The sequence below is a fragment of the Bombus vancouverensis genome, unplaced genomic scaffold (assembly GCF_051014615.1).
Source record: "Bombus vancouverensis nearcticus unplaced genomic scaffold, iyBomVanc1_principal scaffold0056, whole genome shotgun sequence".
Taxonomy (NCBI): domain Eukaryota; kingdom Metazoa; phylum Arthropoda; class Insecta; order Hymenoptera; family Apidae; genus Bombus; species Bombus vancouverensis.
The window spans coordinates 418,377-436,518 of record NW_027468947.1 but is presented as its reverse complement, the minus strand read 5'-3'; the positions used below and the strand labels follow the sequence as shown (position 1 = coordinate 436,518).

General features: G+C 40.4%; 1 long non-coding RNA gene across 8 annotated transcripts; it reads left to right on the top strand.

The window, feature by feature from the left end:
- The first annotated feature begins 1,186 nt into the window (after window positions 1-1,186).
- LOC117165471 (uncharacterized) lies at window positions 1,187-11,202 on the top strand. Of its 8 annotated transcripts, XR_013061458.1 has the most exons (5): window positions 9,435-9,593; window positions 9,706-9,796; window positions 10,447-10,536; window positions 10,635-10,856; window positions 10,960-11,202. It is a non-coding gene; the product is annotated as an uncharacterized LOC117165471 (long non-coding RNA). The 8 variants fall into 8 exon arrangements; XR_013061453.1 differs by having other exon boundaries at window positions 9,447-9,593; window positions 9,709-9,796; window positions 10,447-10,856; XR_013061451.1 differs by having other exon boundaries at window positions 9,449-9,593; window positions 10,447-10,856.
- The last annotated feature ends 6,940 nt before the right edge of the window (window positions 11,203-18,142 follow it).

Here is an 18,142-nt window from a genome sequence, read left to right as displayed (position 1 = left end):
GCAAGTTAAAAGAGAAGAGGATATACAATTTCAAATTTCCTACCTTGATTAGATGTAAAGTCGATCGGCGGTATGTATGGCTTGGTGATGTGTCGAATTTTGACAATTAACTTTGATTCCGCAGATGAAGTGACAATACGAATGCTTAATTCGAATGAAGATTTTTTGAAACCCTTTTTAATATTCGATTTCGACGGACAGAGTGACGATGTGAATGGTCTGAATTTTAAATAAGGACTCTTCTACTCTATGTTATTCCCGCTTATTTATAATATCCTAATTGTCACGCGATGGATCATCTCTATGGGAATCACAGCATTGCTACGTAACAAATTAGGAATTTTCTAACTGTCTACTTTCGCGGATTGTGCTGAAGTTTCGTCTTCTTGATTATCTTATTTACGCTATTCCTAATTTCTCATATTCTTGAGACACGTAGATGCTACTGAAGTTTCGTCTTCTTAATTTCTCGTATTTCGTTGGGTATTAGGGACATGCAAGGTGCGTGATAAAATGTAGGTATCGTAGTAGCTCGTATTTTGCTAATGTTGCGTCTGCGATGTTTCCCAGAACTTCCTTACTGATGCCAGTGGAACGTGGCAGGCGCGTGCCAACTTGTCCTTGCTGAAGTTACATCTGCGATGTATCTGGTAACTTCCTTGCTGATGCCAGTGAATCGTTCAAGGCGCGTGGCTACTTAGTATTTGCCGAGTCTTCTTATGCTTTAAAATATCATTTTTTTTTATAATAGTAAGCTTAATATATTTTTTCATGGTTTGTTTCTTACGGCTGGTTTCTATCAATTTCCAGTATTCTTGCGTGACGTTGTATTGATCATTATTTATTCTTTCTTCGCTACGATCTTTCATTTTATAATCATTTATTAAATATTTATTCCTTCGCTGAAAATATGATTTATTTTGTAACGCATAAAGATTACTATATGAACGTGTTGATTATCCAAAATGGCCGCCTGTGAATGTTCCTAGTATATAGTAACATTTTATTAATGTGAAATCTATTATTTATCCGTTAATTATTTGTGACTTTATTTTAATAGTTGACGTACAATTGCAGTGGGAATAATATTATTTTGCATTTATTTAATGTGTGTAATTATTACATGTATTCCGATGCGCACGTGTAAGAGCTATCGTAACAATCCAAGATGGCCGCTAGTGAATATCTCTAGTAAAAGTGTAGTGACGCGTCCTTAATTTGTTTAATATTGAAATAATTATTCGTCCGTCGCTTATTTTCTTCTATTTTAGCGCAGTTAGAATTTTTAAATGACAATAGTATTGTTTGTGTAATCATTATAATGTGTATATATACTATGTGTTATTTTAATATAATAACATGTGGATTGTGTTATTGTTAAATTTTATAATTTATCAATAGCACTGTTTTATTGTTGTGTTACGAGTGGTTTATTTTTATAAAGTGTTCGCTTAATTAATTTGATAGTAATATGTGCATAGTTTGTTATTACCAGTTCTATTACGTAACATAACCTTATTTCTCCACGCCAGAATTAATATAATTATGCTATATTAACTAAGTACAATATAATAATTTTTTATCTTAATCGCGGTTGTCGTTGATACTCAGTTAATCAGTTTTGATTAATTCATAACCTATTCCTATATTATTGGCTATTTTCTGTTTCTTTGTTATGCGGTTGTCGTTACCTTGTGCGTGTAATTTGCAGCCTTTACATAGAATAGAGGAGCTAATCTTATACATTGCTAGCTAAATCTTTATTGTTTATAGGTTCTACAATTCTAATCCTTCATCGCCGAGTCCTTTACTTGGAACGGTTACATGATGCGCGTTTGGTATCTTCTGGTTCTTCGTTACATGTCTAACACTTATCAAGACTACTTTTATTTATCCTAGAATTGTAAGTATATATATATATATGTCGGAGATGAAAGGACACCGGAACCTTCGGATAGCCCTGCAACATTGCAATCTAAAGTCTACTATAACTGTAACTAAACTATTGTAGTTATTCAATCCGATTGTAATTGTTCGAGATTAGTGACGAATCCGATGATCTCGTGTCCTTAGACACACCCCAGTATAGTTTTCCTCTGTGGAATCATCGGGACGGGACGCGCATTCTTTGACGCGCTCCCGTCGACTAAAGAGTAACGTCTTTACGCTCAGCAATTATCGTTTACGAGTCAGACTTAGATTCAGCGAGAACGCCTATCTGTCATCCCGTTGACCGCGGATTCGTTATTGAACCTGAGATCACTGTCACTAGTGTCGCGGACGTCTCACCGCCGTGATAGATTGTCAAACCTGCGTTATTCATACCTGTGTCAATAAATCGTATCTTCGCTACACCGCAACGATGGCTACCTTCAATGAAGACTCCTCAAACACCGACAACCCTATCCCCACTGCTTCTCCGACATCAGAAGTGGGATCCGCACGGATTCAAGAGATGCAAGGGCGGATCAACGCCATGGAAGAGCTAATTCGGACACTGACGCAAAGGCCGAGTACGGAGACGATGAGTGTAGCGCTACCCCGTTTCAACCCCGGGAACGCGGGCACCAGCCCAGCTTCGTGGTGCGCGGCTGTTAGTGCGGTTATGGACAAAGTGTCCCTAGACGAGACTACGAGTTATATATTGCTATAAGTCGTGCTTTAGAGGGTACCGCGGCAGAGTGGCTTACGCATGTCCCGGTCAACGGTCTTACTTGGACAAAGTTTAGGGAACTTTTTCTTGCTCGCTACGGAGGCACGGAGACGGCAACCTCGGTGCTAATCAGGGTGCTCGACGAATCACCTCTGGAGGACGAAACCGCTGGGACTTTCGGAAATCGCCTCCACTCCCTTCTGTCGGCGAAATGGGGAAATCTATCCAATGTCGAGCTGATCAACGCCGTTATCCTTCTGCGACTGATCTGGTATGACCAGCGTTTCGAAAGAATAGCATTCGGGGACGATATTCGGACCCTAGAGCAATTCCAGAGGGAAATGAAAATCTTCTCTCACGCGAAGAAGAGGCCAGTACCTTCGCCAAATAATCCATCGGCGGAACCTGAAGCAAAACGACGCCACTCGTCGGCCCGCCTCCCGAGATGCCTTCACTGTGGCAAACCAGGACATAAACTCGCGGATTGTAGGACGAGGAAGCGTGAGCAACAGCAGAGGAGTTCACAACGCCAGGGAGGAAGGCGACCGGACGCATCGCCTCAGGTGGTTTGCTTTAAGTGTCAGGCGGAGGGCCATATCGCACCTGACTGCCCGCTACGACGGGACAAAAAGGCCAGTACCAAGAATGAACGTGTAGTCAACTGCTGCGCGGTGGAGTCCCCAGCTGGTACCCTAAGTCATCTGGGTGAGTCGTTCCCATTTTACTTCGATTCCGGAGCCGAGTGCTCATTAATTAGAGAGTCGGCTGCCTCGAAATTCTCCGGTAAGAGGACGACTGAGCTAGTAGTAATGCGAGGAATAGGAAACACCCGTGTTAAGAGTACGTCCCAGATCTTGTCCACGGTATGCATAAACGGTCTTACATTGGAGATAACCTTCCATGTTCTTGCCGATACTTATCTGAATTACGATATCATGGTTGGTCGCGAGATTTTAAGCCAGGGTTTCGACGTATACATTACACGAAATAGCGTCGATATTTGTAGAACAAAGGTGGTCAACACCTGCAGTAAAACCCCCGAAGACGAGATCGATATTAACGCGGCCGATACTGACGTGATCGGTAACGATAAAAGTCGGTTAATTTCTGTTCTCGAGAAATTCAAAGATTCATTCATTACGGGCTTCCCACGTGCCCGCGTAAGCACGGGGCAGTTAGAAATACGGTTAATCGATCCTAATGTCACCGTGCAAAGAAGTCCTTACAGACTTAGCGAAGAAGAGCGGAGGATAGTGCGTGAGAGAATAGACGAGTTAATCAAAGCGAAGATTGTAAGGCCTAGTAACCCACCGTTCGCGAGCCCTATACTACTCGTGAAGAAAAAGGACGGTTCGGATAGACTGTGTGTAGACTTTCGAGCATTGAATAAAAATACGGTCGCGGACCGGTATCCCCTACCCCTTATCGCGGATCAAATAGCGAGATTGCAGAAGGCGAGATACTTCATTAGCCTAGACATGGCCAGCGGCTTCCACCAAATCCCCATTCATCCCAATTCGACGGAATATACGGCGTTCGTTACACCCGACGGGCAATACGAGTACGTAACTATGCCTTTCGGATTGAAAAATGCACCATCCGTTTTTCAGAGGGCCATTCTCAACGCCTTAGGCGACCTCGCGTATTCGTTCGTTGTTGTTTACTTGGACGACGTCCTAATTATCGCCGACTCAGTAGATCAAGCCCTAGAAAGGTTGAATACCGTATTAGATACCCTCGTGAAAGCCGGATTCTCCTTTAACTTTGCAAAATGTTCCTTTTTAAAGACATCGGTACTCTATTTGGGATATGTAATTCGTAACGGAGAAGTCCGTCCAAACCCGGGTAAAATACAAGCCTTGAGTTCTTTACCTGCACCGTCGACCGTCACACAACTCAGACAATTCATAGGTTTGGCCTCTTACTTCCGAAACTTCATTCCCAAATTCTCACAAGTAATGAAACCCCTGTACGCACTCACCTCGAGTAACAAGAATATACCTTGGACGGACCGGCACGAACAGATAAGACAAAAGGTAATTTCCGTCCTGACTGACGCGCCGGTGCTAATGATATTTGACCCCAATTACCCAATAGAACTACATACGGATGCTAGCTCGGAAGGATATGGGGCCATTTTAATGCACAGGGTTGAAGATAAAAATCGAGTAGTGGAATATTACAGCAAAAGAACTAGCCCTGCAGAATCTAGGTATCATTCCTACGAATTGGAAACGCTAGCAGTTGTAAACGCCGTCAAGCACTTCCGTCATTACTTACACGGACGAGAATTTCTCGTCGTCACCGATTGCAACTCCCTGAAAGCATCCAGTAGTAAGGTACACTTGAACGACAGGGTTTACAGATGGTGGGCTTACCTGCAAACTTTTACCTTTGACATTATGTACCGGGAGGGTAAACGAATGACCCACGTAGATTTCTTTTCGCGAAATCCCGTAGACTTAGATCGCGGTACGTTCAGCAAAATTGCAGAGAAAGAAATTAACCTAACCGAAATCTCCGACGATTGGCTACTAGCGGAACAACGTCGCGACCCACAAATTTCTGAGATCGTCAATAAATTACAGAACGAAGAGCTCGCGGAAGACGTCGCGAATACGTATGAGTTACGGTCCGGCACTCTTCATCGTAAAATACAGAGAAAAGGTAGAACTCTCTGCCTGCCCATCGTGCCGAGAGGGTTTAGGTGGTCTATTATTAACCATGTGCACCAGTCCATTATGCACTTAGGTTGGGATAAAACGCTTGAGAAACTGTACGAGTATTATTGGTTCGAAGGAATGGCGAAGTATGTTCGCAAATTCGTAGAGAACTGTCATGCTTGTCGAGTTTCAAAGGCAAGTTCGGGTCGAGTACAAGCCGAATTACACCCCATACCTAAGACCAGCATACCTTGGCACACGGTTCATATGGACATAACGGGCAAACTAAGCGGTAAGAACGATTCGAAGGAATACGTCATTGTGTTGGTCGACGCCTTCACCAAGTTCGTATACTTGCATCATACCCGTAAGATAGACTCCATTAACACCATTAAAGCGCTTAAGTGCGCTATATTTTTGTTCGGCAGTCCCTGCCGGGTAATAGCGGATCAGGGAAGATGTTTTACGGGCAAAGAATTTCGAGACTTTTGTCAAGATAAATACATTAAACTCCATTTAATTGCGACCGGAGCTAGTAGGGCCAACGGACAGGTAGAGCGTGTTATGAGTACGCTAAAAAACATGTTCACAACAATAGAAACCACTGGGCGGTCCTGGCAAGACGCGATCGGGGAAATACAACTGGCCTTAAATTGTACCACCAACCGCGTGACTAAGTCAAGCCCGTTGGAACTACTAATCGGTAGAACAGCGAGACCCTACGGCTTATCCCTACCCGACAATATCTTAGAAAGAGAAGTAAATATCTCCCATGTAAGACAGCAGGCGATAAAGAATATAGAAGCAAGCGCCAAATACGATAAAGATAAGTTCGATGAAAACAAAGCTAAAATAACTAGGTTCAACCTTGGCGATTTCGTGTTACGCAAAAACGAGGAAAGGAACCAGACGAAGTTAGATCCGAAATTCAGGGGTCCGTTCGAGATAGCAGAGATTTTGGAAGGAGATAGGTATACCTTAAAAACTCTAGACGGAAAACGATCATATAAGGACAGACATGACAGACTGAGAAAGATGCCGGAAGGCTGCGTCCCTGCTGAGTTGGACGTCTGCGGTGATGACGACGACGGTGATAATATCGATGCAAGTACACCGACCTCAGAGGATCACTAACACTGCGTTGTAGTTGTAGTATATATCCACAGTGACGTTTTGCATATACGCAATATATCCACTGTGATGTCTCATATATCTGTAATATATCCACAGTGACGTTTTGCACATACGCAATATATCCACTGTGATGTCTCATATATCTGTAATATATCCACAGTGACGTTTTGCACATACGCAATATATCCACTGTGATGTCTCATATATCTGTAATATATCCACAGTGACGTTTTGCACATACGCAATATATCCACTGTGATGTCTCATACATCTGTAATATATCCACAGTGACGTTTTGCACATACGTAATATATCCACTGTGATGCCTCATACATCTGTAACATACCCACAGTGATACACCCAACGCAGTAACATGATCCAACAAACTGAGACTCTTCGGTGTACGAAATCGAAATGATCTGCCGTGTCATTACGGTCTGACTGGTAACTCACAGAACGCAACTAGCTCTTTAAACACAAATTATAGCGCTACTAATTCGAGCCCTCTTTCATTTCCTTGCATGTCAAACCGCCGAACAAAACCTCGTTGTTGAAATGGACCCTTGACTTTCTTGGACACTTAGTTAAATAGTAAATAATGTCAGTTGCATCGAAGCTAATGTAAGAAAACACGATATTTTAGCCACACACGAGGACGTGTGATAGTCAGGATGGCCGTGTCGGAGATGAAAGGACACCGGAACCTTCGGATAGCCCTGCAACATTGCAATCTAAAGTCTACTATAACTGTAACTAAACTATTGTAGTCATTCAATCCGATTGTAATTGTTCGAGATTAGTGACGGTGAGCTTTGGCTCGAGGCGACAGTCTGTCGCCCAACGTAGCCGCGGTCAAGGGATGAACGCTTTGCCCAACAAACATATGGAATAATTCTATAGCTCTCCTTAAAAGAAATATTCGTGGCGACACGCGACAGTAAACATTCCAACGGTTTCTGTCCCGTGGCTCGCCACACGCAGACCCTATTCTTCGAGTAAGATGATTGCCAGATGTCGATGCGTCTCCGCAGTACATGTTCGGCTAGCCCGAGGGCCCGTAATAAATCTTAAGGTTTAGTTAACTAAAGTCCTTCAAACAGACAAACAGTCTTTGTCCCAACTACGGGAAGATAGGGGAGACATATTTTTCAACGAACGGCGTCTCCCACTAGCAACTTTCCCTCGAGGGCGGCTAGCATCTTTTTCTAACCACCGATATGGAGATTGACCAATTAGCAGCAACGTCAATTTCCCTTACTTCCTAAACGAAGGCTTTCCTCGACGAATCCGATGATCTCGTGTCCTTAGACACACCCCAGTATAGTTTTCCTCTGTGGAATCATCGGGACGGGACGCGCATTCTTTGACGCGCTCCCGTCGACTAAAGAGTAACGTCTTTACGCTCAGCAATTATCGTTTACGAGTCAGACTTAGATTCAGCGAGAACGCCTATCTGTCATCCCGTTGACCGCGGATTCGTTATTGAACCTGAGATCACTGTCACTAGTGTCGCGGACGTCTCACCGCCGTGATAGATTGTCAAACCTGCGTTATTCATACCTGTGTCAATAAATCGTATCTTCGCTACACCGCAACGATGGCTACCTTCAATGAAGACTCCTCAAACACCGACAACCCTATCCCCACTGCTTCTCCGACATATATATATATATATATGTCGGGTTTACATTAGAATTAGGGTTAGGGGCGTGAAGCGAATCTTCGTTTGGATTACACGTCGTCGTTATGCAATAGAGCATTGGCTAGTGCAAGTACGATTACCATAGAACCGGACAAGTAACCGTGGTAATTAGATACTCGAGAAACTAGTGACAATGATCCTAGGTTCAATAACGAATCCGCGGACAACGGGACGGTAGTCGTACGCACTCGCAAAAATCTAAGTCGGATTCTGTGTTAATATTCGCTGACCGTAAGGCGTTAATCTTTTTGTCGATGAGACCGCAAGAGAGAATGACTTTCCGTCCCGGTGATACCTCAGAGGAAAACCATGACGGGGTGTGTCTAAGGACACGAGGTCATCGGATTCGTCGGGGATATCCTACGTTCGGAAAGTAAGGGAAATTGACGTTGCTGCTAATTGGCCAATCTCCATATCGGTAGTTAGAAAAGGATGCTAGCCGCCCTTGCGGGAAGGTTGCTAGTGGGAGACGTCGTTCGTGGAAAAATAGGTCTCTCCTGTCTTCTTGTAACTGGGACAAAGACTGTGTATCTGTTGAAGGATTTTAGGTAACTAGATATTAGTGTTTATAACGGTCCTCGGGCTAGCCGATCACGTACTGCGGAGACGCGTCGGCATCTGGTAAACATCCTGCCCGGAGAATAGGATCTGCGTGTGGCGAGCTACGGGACAGAAACCGTTGCAATGTTTACTGTCACGTGTCGCCACGAATATTTCTTTTAAGGAGAGCTATAGGGTTACTCAATGCCTTTGTTAGATGGAGAGTTCGTCCCGTTGACCGCGGCTACGTTCGGCGACTAATTGTCGCCTTGAGCCCAAGCTCATTGTCACAAGTCTCAAACAAATACAATTGGGTAGAATGACGGCAAATCGTTTAATTACAACTGTAGATTTTAATTACAATGTTTTTATGGATTTTCCCGAGGTTTCAGAGGGAAGGCACCGGTGTCCTCTTATCTCCGACATATATATAAAACACTATATTTTGTAAATATCTATATAGTAAAATAGTCCGTCCACTATCTTGGTCGCTAAGACCGCTTCGCTAACATTGAATTGTTTTGTTATAATGTCAGAATATTTCCTTGGTTTTCCAGTTTCTTGTTGCTGCCTTGACTGTTTCGGTAGTATCTGGTTCAGTATTCCATAAGTATTCACTTAAGATTGGTAGTAGGCTTCTTGTAACTGCGTTGGCTTTAATGTATATCTTCCGATGTGAGTAACGAGCTTCTTATTATTATCAATTTCTATTCCAAGATGGTTTACAACATTCTTCCCCTTTTTAGGTTATGATTGGTTACCTCGGTATTTATTACCTTCGATATCTTCATACCGTCGTATATTATGTTTTGCAAAGTTGGATCCGTAGCCAATTCTCGTGGAGTTCCTGCATGCACATTTCCTTTAAGGATGATTGGTTGCATACAAACCTCGTTAACTTGTAAGATACCTTTTCTTGTTTGCTAAGACCATTCCGTCGGTGTTGAATCGTTTGTTATAATGTCACTAATTTTTAACTTTCCAATTTTCTCACATCTTCTTGGTCATTCCAGTAGTATCGACTGCGATTCTTCGTACACATTTACTCCAATTTGGTAGTTGGTTTCTCATCACTGCGTTGACCCTTGTATAAACTTCTTCGATGTGAGTAGTAAATTATCGTTGTCACTCACTTAACCTATCTTAGTTATTTCTTAACTCTTCCTGCACTTATTAACTGATTTTATTTCTTCTTATTAAAGACCGCTGTGTCAACGCTGAGTTATTTCGTTATAATGTCATTAACTTTCTTGATTTTTTCGGTTTTATTTTCCATTAGCGAACTGTAAGTTTGTTGTCGAGCATCAATTATTGATTGTTGTGCTTCGTTTAGTTTAATTGAAATATAATTGTAAATTTTCAATAGTATTATTTTCTTCCATATATATTAAGGCAATTGAAGTTAGTTTATTTATTCGTTTCTGCTGACAGTCGTATACTATGTTCTACGGAGTGGGTCAACAGTTTGTTTCTGCGAAATTCCTGCATGTACGTTTTCTTCTATTATGATTAATTGTGCACTAGGTACTTTTAACTTTCACTGCTTTTAATTATTTTATTGAATTAACATATTGTGTATTTAAATGATGGTTAGAACATAATAATATTCCTTTTTCTTTTACGTTTCTACTATCTGCATGATTCGATAAGCACTGTCACACTTCCTTTGAGTTAGGCACAATATTGTTATAAACATTTAGTAATATTATGTTTTGTATTGAAACAATTGAAGTTAATTCTTCCATTTGTTTCAGTTGGCTGTCATACCTTGTGTTCTATGGATATGGACACATAACCTGACTTCGCATATACACTTCCTTCTACGATGAGTAATTGTTCACGAGGTACTTTCCACTTCCACTGTTTCGTAATTATTTTATTGAATGACACATTTTATAATTAATGGTTAGAACGCACATAATAATTTTCTTTTTCCTTTTAGGTTTGTACTATCTGCATGATTCGATAAGCAGTGTCACACTTCCTTTGGTTCAGGCACAATATTGTTATAAACATTTAGTAGTATTATGTTTTGTATCGGAACAATTAAAGTTAATTCCTACATTTGTTTCAGCTGGCTGTCGTAGATTATGTTCTACGGATATGGACACATAACCTGTCTTCGCACATACACTTCCTTCTACGATGAGTAATTGTTCACGAGGTATTTTCCACTTCCACTGTTTTGTAATTATTTTATTGAATTACACATTTTATATTTAAGTAATAGTTAGAGCACGCATAGTAATTTTCCTTTTTCCCTTTAGGTTACCACTATCTGCAGTATTCGACAAGCAGTGTTGTTCCATATACTACCGCACTCCGTTGTCTCTTGAAATCGTTCTTGTGGTCTGTTTCGATTGTGTTAGTTTTAACTTGTTCGAGTGTATTGTTCGTGGAATCCCTTTTACTTTAATCTTGACGTTTCGTGTGTGGATTCTGACAATAGTGCCTGGTTTATTGAAGTGTGTTAATATGCCTAGGTGTTTTATATATTTTATATCTAGCTGTATATAAGATATATTTTGTTTATTGTGGTTTTGTATGTCCATATTTGCTGTATATTAAATTGCTTGATATTTCCTGTTTGTTATAAAGGTATGTATTCCTATCGTTCCATTCCTTTTTCCTTTCCTTTGAATTATTCATAAAGTTATTACGAGATTTGATTAAATTGTCGAATTGTAGGTTATCCTGATTGAATATAGTATTATGTCGTGATTTATTAATTAATTTGCGAGTCACTTTTGGTTAATTGGTTCTTCATAGTTTATCCTTAGTCGAATTATGAAATTATAGGTTATGTTGTACTCTTTATATTTACCATTTCGTTGGAGTACCTATTTTAACTTTATTATCTCTTATTTGCCCTCGTATACTAATTCTCTATATATGACTACATTTAATTAAACTTTTATTTAAACAATTTCCATTTTCGTTGTATCGTGTGTTCGTTTTGGATATTCGAATTGTCGCTCGCGTTATTTATATATTGCGTTTTTCCGTTTTTCGGTACGGCACGTGCGTAGCGCGGGACGTGACACCCCCCCCCCTCTCGGGGTTCAAATTTCCGAAGGAAATTTGACTGATCGCATCCCTGAGCTCGTTCGGAGCGGATGTAGTGAGTGTTGGTAGTTGCTTTACTATAATGGTCGGTGTGATTGATATTCCTTGTAATCCTGATAATATCGAATTCATCAATCGTTGGAACGTGTTGGTGCGTTTTTCAATATATCTGTTCCCTCCAGCGTCTCGCCTGGAAGATGAAATCTGTCTTGATTTTTCTGTATTAGTGCTTCAACGTTTCTTCTTTCTTCTATGTTTAAATGTTCCAGTCGCAAAAATTCCATTATTTTGTCGAACCTTGTTTCTTTAGATACTGAAATATTGTTGCACGTAATATGAGAGAGCGAAGTGGGAATTATAAATTCTTTAATTACCATTGTAGGTATGGTAAATTCGTAATCCCTCAATGTGATATTAATTACTTTTAGATAACCCCGTCTCTTATGGTTTCTCACAACCGCGTTTCCGAAATAGACTCCCTTAATCTGTTCAATTTTGGGAATAAATCCCTCGTTTGCCTCCGGATTTGCAATATTTATTGTACGTGGTACCGAACTTCGTTTCAGCACAATTATTGTATCGAACGGGATGTAAATACTTCCCCATTTAACATGTTTTTGCTCGTAATGCAGACGAGCTTTGCATCCTGCAAAAATTCGGATCCTAAGATTCCGTTTTGATCGATCAGCAATGATTCATCAACTACATGAAAAGTAACTGAATGGCCCGCAACCTGTATTATTGTCTGCCCTAGGGTGACCAGATTCTTTGCCGAAATTCCTCGAAATTCAATTGATTCTTGCTCGTTGATGGTTGCTGAATCGGGTAAGGCAGGTTTCTTGATGATATTGATTTCTGATCCGGAGTCTAAAAGTAAATATGTTTTAGTTTTTAAATCTGGGGAGACTATTCGTGCAGTTGGAGTATTTGGGGAATCGTTTGGGTTTATATATTCGTTTCCCTTGCAAGCTACTAAACTTTGTAATATTGGCTTCATGACTTCCATGTATCCAATTACTATTTTCTTCCCTTTCTTCATTTTAGTTTTTATTTTACGCCAAGACGCAAGTTTACTGACACCGATCCAATTATCCAATTGCTTGCCAATAGCATTCAAAATACAAATTTTTGAAAGTACCGCAGCCATGTTAACCCAAAAATATTTTGTATATAGTATAGTGTGATACCATCTATATTTTCCTGGGGGAATCATAAGATCAGCACTACCTACTATGTTACCTACGTCAAATATTAGATGTAGTAACCAATAAAGTATTTTTAATCCAATTATAATCCAATGGCTAGCGTATTTATTCAAGTTTTTATATATATCTTCAACTGGTGATTCCCTATTTTCTCCCTTTTGATGTCTTTGAGCTTGTTGAACTTGCGTTTCTTCAGCTTGAAAATGTTTAGAATCCTTTTCCTTAGTTACCCTTTTTTCTTCTTTATTTACTTTATTCACACCACCTTGATTTTTCTCTACCTTTTCAGGATGAATAGCTTCACTGGAAGTGCTTATTATAATTAAATTATTATTTATTTGTATGGAACGTTTAGGAATATTTTCGGTAGATTTAGAATTATTCTTTGAATTTTTATTACAAACCTTTTTGCTTATAGATTCTGTTTTGGATTTAAGGATAGCTATATTTTTATTCTCTATAGTGTGATCTTCCTTGCAATTTAATGATTTGGCTTTGAGTTCAATAAAGTTACCTTCTGATGGTTTTATAGAAGTTTTTGAGTGAGATACACTCGCTATCTCTTTTTCTATTATGGTTGAAATATTCACAAAATTTGTGGAGTCTTGCTTTTGTATCTTTGCCAAGTCGAACGTGGAGAGGCACTTCGCACTTCCCAGCGGGTCCAATATCTCCGTGATATTAGGCAGTGGATAAGCGTTGCCTATCGTCTCGTCGTTCAATTTCCTAGTTTCTGCTTCATTGTTTAACGTGACATTATTCCTTATCACAGCAACGGAATGGTGTTTGCATTGAAAAGTTGATTAGTTGAAATGGTCAGCATCTCTCTTTTGATTTATATCTCTATCGAGGTATTTATTTATGCATCTTTCTTCCCAGGTTATTGCTCTTGCTTCTTTCCTGACATCTTCTTCTATTCCCGGGTTGTTTAGATGTTTCCGCGACGGCGGTACAAATCTTCAGTCCTGGCGGTTGTTTCCGATGTAGATATTATTGCATGGTGGATGAGCGTTGTTTCGGTTATAATTATTGGAAGGTGTCGGATGTTGGTATCGAATTCTATTGTTTGCTTGTTTTAATTCTCGTGTTGCTTTCACGGCTTGGCGGTACGCATCGTCCAAGGATTGGTATCCTGCTATCTTTACTCGTAAATACACCTCGTTTGGGAGCCCCTTAACGAAAGCTTCCCTCGTGTCTCGATCTATCCTATCTTGAAATACGGTGCCGTACTCGTACCTTTCCCCGTTCATTATTGCCAGTCTGAGATCTCTGACGCGATTTATGTAGTCCAAAATATCTTCTCCCGGTCGTTGAAACATTGTAGCTAATTCCCCTTTATATTCGTTAACCGTTTTTCCCGGAACGAACATATCTTTTAATTTATTCCCGAAATCGTTTAAACTTATTACTTCTGTGTCTTCTACGGCGAGAAACGCGTGTCCGCGAAGCTTATTCGTTAATAATGTTACTAACTGAGATTCTTGATGCCTAGGAACCATGTTTCGTGCGCGCTCGCATGCTCTTAAAAATCGAAATACCGAGGGTCGATGTCCGTCGAACACTGGTACTGTCTCTATTGCATCTTTTAACTTAATTGGTTGGGGATTAACTTCTATCGGTATTGTCGCTTGGGAAATTATCGGCGATGATACGGGTGTCTTGATTTCCTTTCTTATTTTCAGTGAACGCACATCGTCTTGTAATTTATTCATTTTTGTACTCATGTCGCGAAAATTCGCATCCCATGCTTTAAGTTTTTCCGATAACTTCAAGATCATGTCTTTGTCCAACGATTCTAATTTAGTCGACATTATTTCTTAGGTATAAATTTTATCGACAAGCGTGACAACTTTAGTCCTCTGTGGAGCGTATCGAACCGTTTAAACCAACTTTAATCCTCCGTGAAGCGGATCCCACCGCTGCCACCAAAAATTTAATCTGTTACGTATTTGTTTGTTTAAATCGATCAAATTCTAAATTTAAATTTTACTGAAATTTTTTTTTTGTTTGAGTTTGAATCGGAAGAGAAATATTGAAATGATATTATTGTGTATGAAATATTGATTTAGATTTCTGATTAATACGTTAGTTGCTGCCACCAGAAATAGTCTAAGGACTATTTCAGAAATTTTCTTTTTATTGTTAAATTTTTTTTTGCGTTTAATGGGTAGCGTTAACTGACGTTTAATACAACTGGCAAACGAATTCCACTTTTCGGCTAACCTGCTATGTGCAGGGATACTGGCACGGGAGAGGATTAAAGCTGGGTACAATAAATATTTGTCCTCGTTGAACGGATTTTTATTTGAATGTAGAATTGCTTAGGTTATTATATATATATTTTATTAGCTGGATATATATATTTTAGCGTTGCTGGATTGGATAGGAATGTGAGATCTTTCGTTGTTTTATATAAATTTATTTTTACGTTTGACTTCTTCTTCTCCTTTAATTTCGCTGTAGTGGTTCGTCGTTAGAACCGAGGCTCAATTCATTTGCTACGATGGATTCTATTGCCACGATTTTCTCGCCTTTTGAATTTAATAATCGAAGATGATTCTAACGATCCTCTCTGTGCGGGACTTGTGTAAAGTTTAAGCAATGATTCTTTCTTCAAAACCGTTCACGGAAATAAAACGAAATCGATGATAGGAAGTTCTAATTCGATTCTCGAGGTGTTACGACCGTTCGCGGAGAGACGCGGTCGCGAGGAAAACGCGTCAGCGAGAGGCGTAAGTTCTCGCTACGATTCGGTGAATCGACGCCGCGAAGTAGTCGTTCCCCTGTTTCGGTTAGGATAACAGAGGTGGTTGATTGAATATGACACAGTAGTAAGTTATATTTCACCGTTTATTCCACAACTTATAACGAGGATAGTTACACTGATGCGTATGTACGAGATGATTGAGTGACTGATCTGCAGGTGTGTATACCCGCTCGAAGGATGTTGACCGTTCGAAGGATGTAGAATCAGTACCTCTTGGGAGACGGTGCTGTCTCGGAGGAAGGCTAAGGATCAGTGTCTAGCGCACGGGACCATCGGATTTGTTGGTGACGATTTTGGCTAAGAGAGTGAGGGAAATAGGCTTCGTTGTTAATTGGTTAAACGAAGGTTGGTGGATTAGGAAGGGTCTTAGCTGCCCTTGATAGAAAGTTGTTATTAGGAAGCATCGTACGTGGAAAAACCCAACTTTCCCTTGCCAAGCCGTAGTAAACAATAGTCTTTAGAAACTGATTTAGAAAAAGACATTTGTTGGGTCTGAAGGACCTTAACGAGCAAATTACTCGGGTTTATGACGGGTACTTAGGCTATTGAGGGTACGCCGTACGGAAGAGCGGACATCTGGTGTCCGTCTGGCCCGCGGTGTGTGACCTGGGCCAGGCAGAGAGTCGCGCGGCGTAACACGAGGGAAACGAAATTATCAGAGAAGGAATTTTCAAAATTAATTTTCTTACCTTGAGGAAACAGTGCTGTCGGTTGCCATTACTTCGCCTGCTCCGGTGATCGTCGGTGTTTTTACTTCTGGGTTTATTACTTGAACTCGAATATAGTTAATTTCCAATTTTTACTTTATTTATTTTATCTAGATACCCGCCTTACAATTTACTAATCTGATTAATACAGTAAATGCTATAAGAAATTTCTGAACGAACGTAATAAAAAGCACGATGGTAATGAGTACAAAGAATAATCGTAATAAGAATGATCACAAAGACTAATGCGCAAAGTATAATGAGCGTAATACGAATGATCCGTAATAACAATGAACACAAAATATAATAATGAGCACAATATGGTACGTAAATTATAATGAGCTCTGCTCTATGTTGCTACGCTTATTTATAATGCCATCCCCCACGGGGTGGTGGTCCACTGGGGGTACGCTTCCGTGGGAATCGGGATGTTGCAGTTTGGATTTCTTGAAATCGTACGTGAGAGAATGCGAGTTCCATACTTCGACTTAGTTCCTATCAGTCCTGTGCTTCTGCTGAGCTAGCGTCTAGGAGGCTTGAAGCATTCCATGCTGATGTAGTCTTTTCCGCGAGAAACTTCTATGTTTTGTACCGTGGGAATTACCCGTGTCTCTTCGGCGCGTGCAAGGGCTGGCGGCTGCAGCATCATTATCATCTCGATGTTTGCTCGGGCAACACGCGCAATTCCGCTTTTCTCCCACAACAAGGACCTCCTTCTTCGAGTTATTTTTCGTAAGTTTGGATATTCGCATATTATGGTTGTTTTTGCGATTTTAATGTTTTTTCCTTTTTTGTTGTTTCCCTAGGCTTCGGTGATCGACGTTCGGACAATGTTTGCGGAGGCATTTCCATCAGAGGTTCCTTATTATTATTATTTTTTTTCTTTTAAATGTCTTTTGTTTTTATGTATGATATATATATATATATATCATACATAAAAACAAAAGACATTTAATATATATATATATATATATATATATATAGATTCGAATTTTGGGCGCGCGACGACTCTTCATGTGGACTAGCCATCGTTTCACAAAGCCGAGATTTTATTTACACGTATATACAGGTCTATCACTAAGCTTAACAAATAATAAGTACAACTAGTAATAAGTCTAACAAACACTAAGCCTAATGAATAATACGATCTACGAATAATTAAATTAAATAATACTATTAGCAATGTTTGAGTTCAAACGAATCCACGGTCACCGGGATAACTCCTTACTAAGCGAAACTAACTTAGACGCAAATGCGATCGTCGAAAATGCTCGATGTATCACTCTCCAAGGCAATCGCAAGAATGCCAGCCTCGTGGAGATTTTTCTCCCTGTACGATTGCATTTTGTTTTCTATACCCGTTTGGAAGCATCGAGAAGGTTCCAAACGCCGTTGCTGGGCACACTCGTTGGAAGCATCGAGAAAGTTCCAAACGCCGTTGCTAGGCAGTTTCTGCCTGGAGTTTTGATTACTAATACAATGTATGACCCATTGCATCGGCACCTCCGAGGCAACATCACACGTGGCTAGGCCCGCTCTCGAGGCCGCATGCCGCCACAACCACATTTCTCGGAAAACACATACAACCACTCCAGACCTCCGTTAGATAAAACATCCATCCCGTGACCGTGGCTACGTTCAGCGACCGATTGTCACCTCGAACCCAATCTCGCTTATTACAAATCTTAAGCGATTACAACTATAA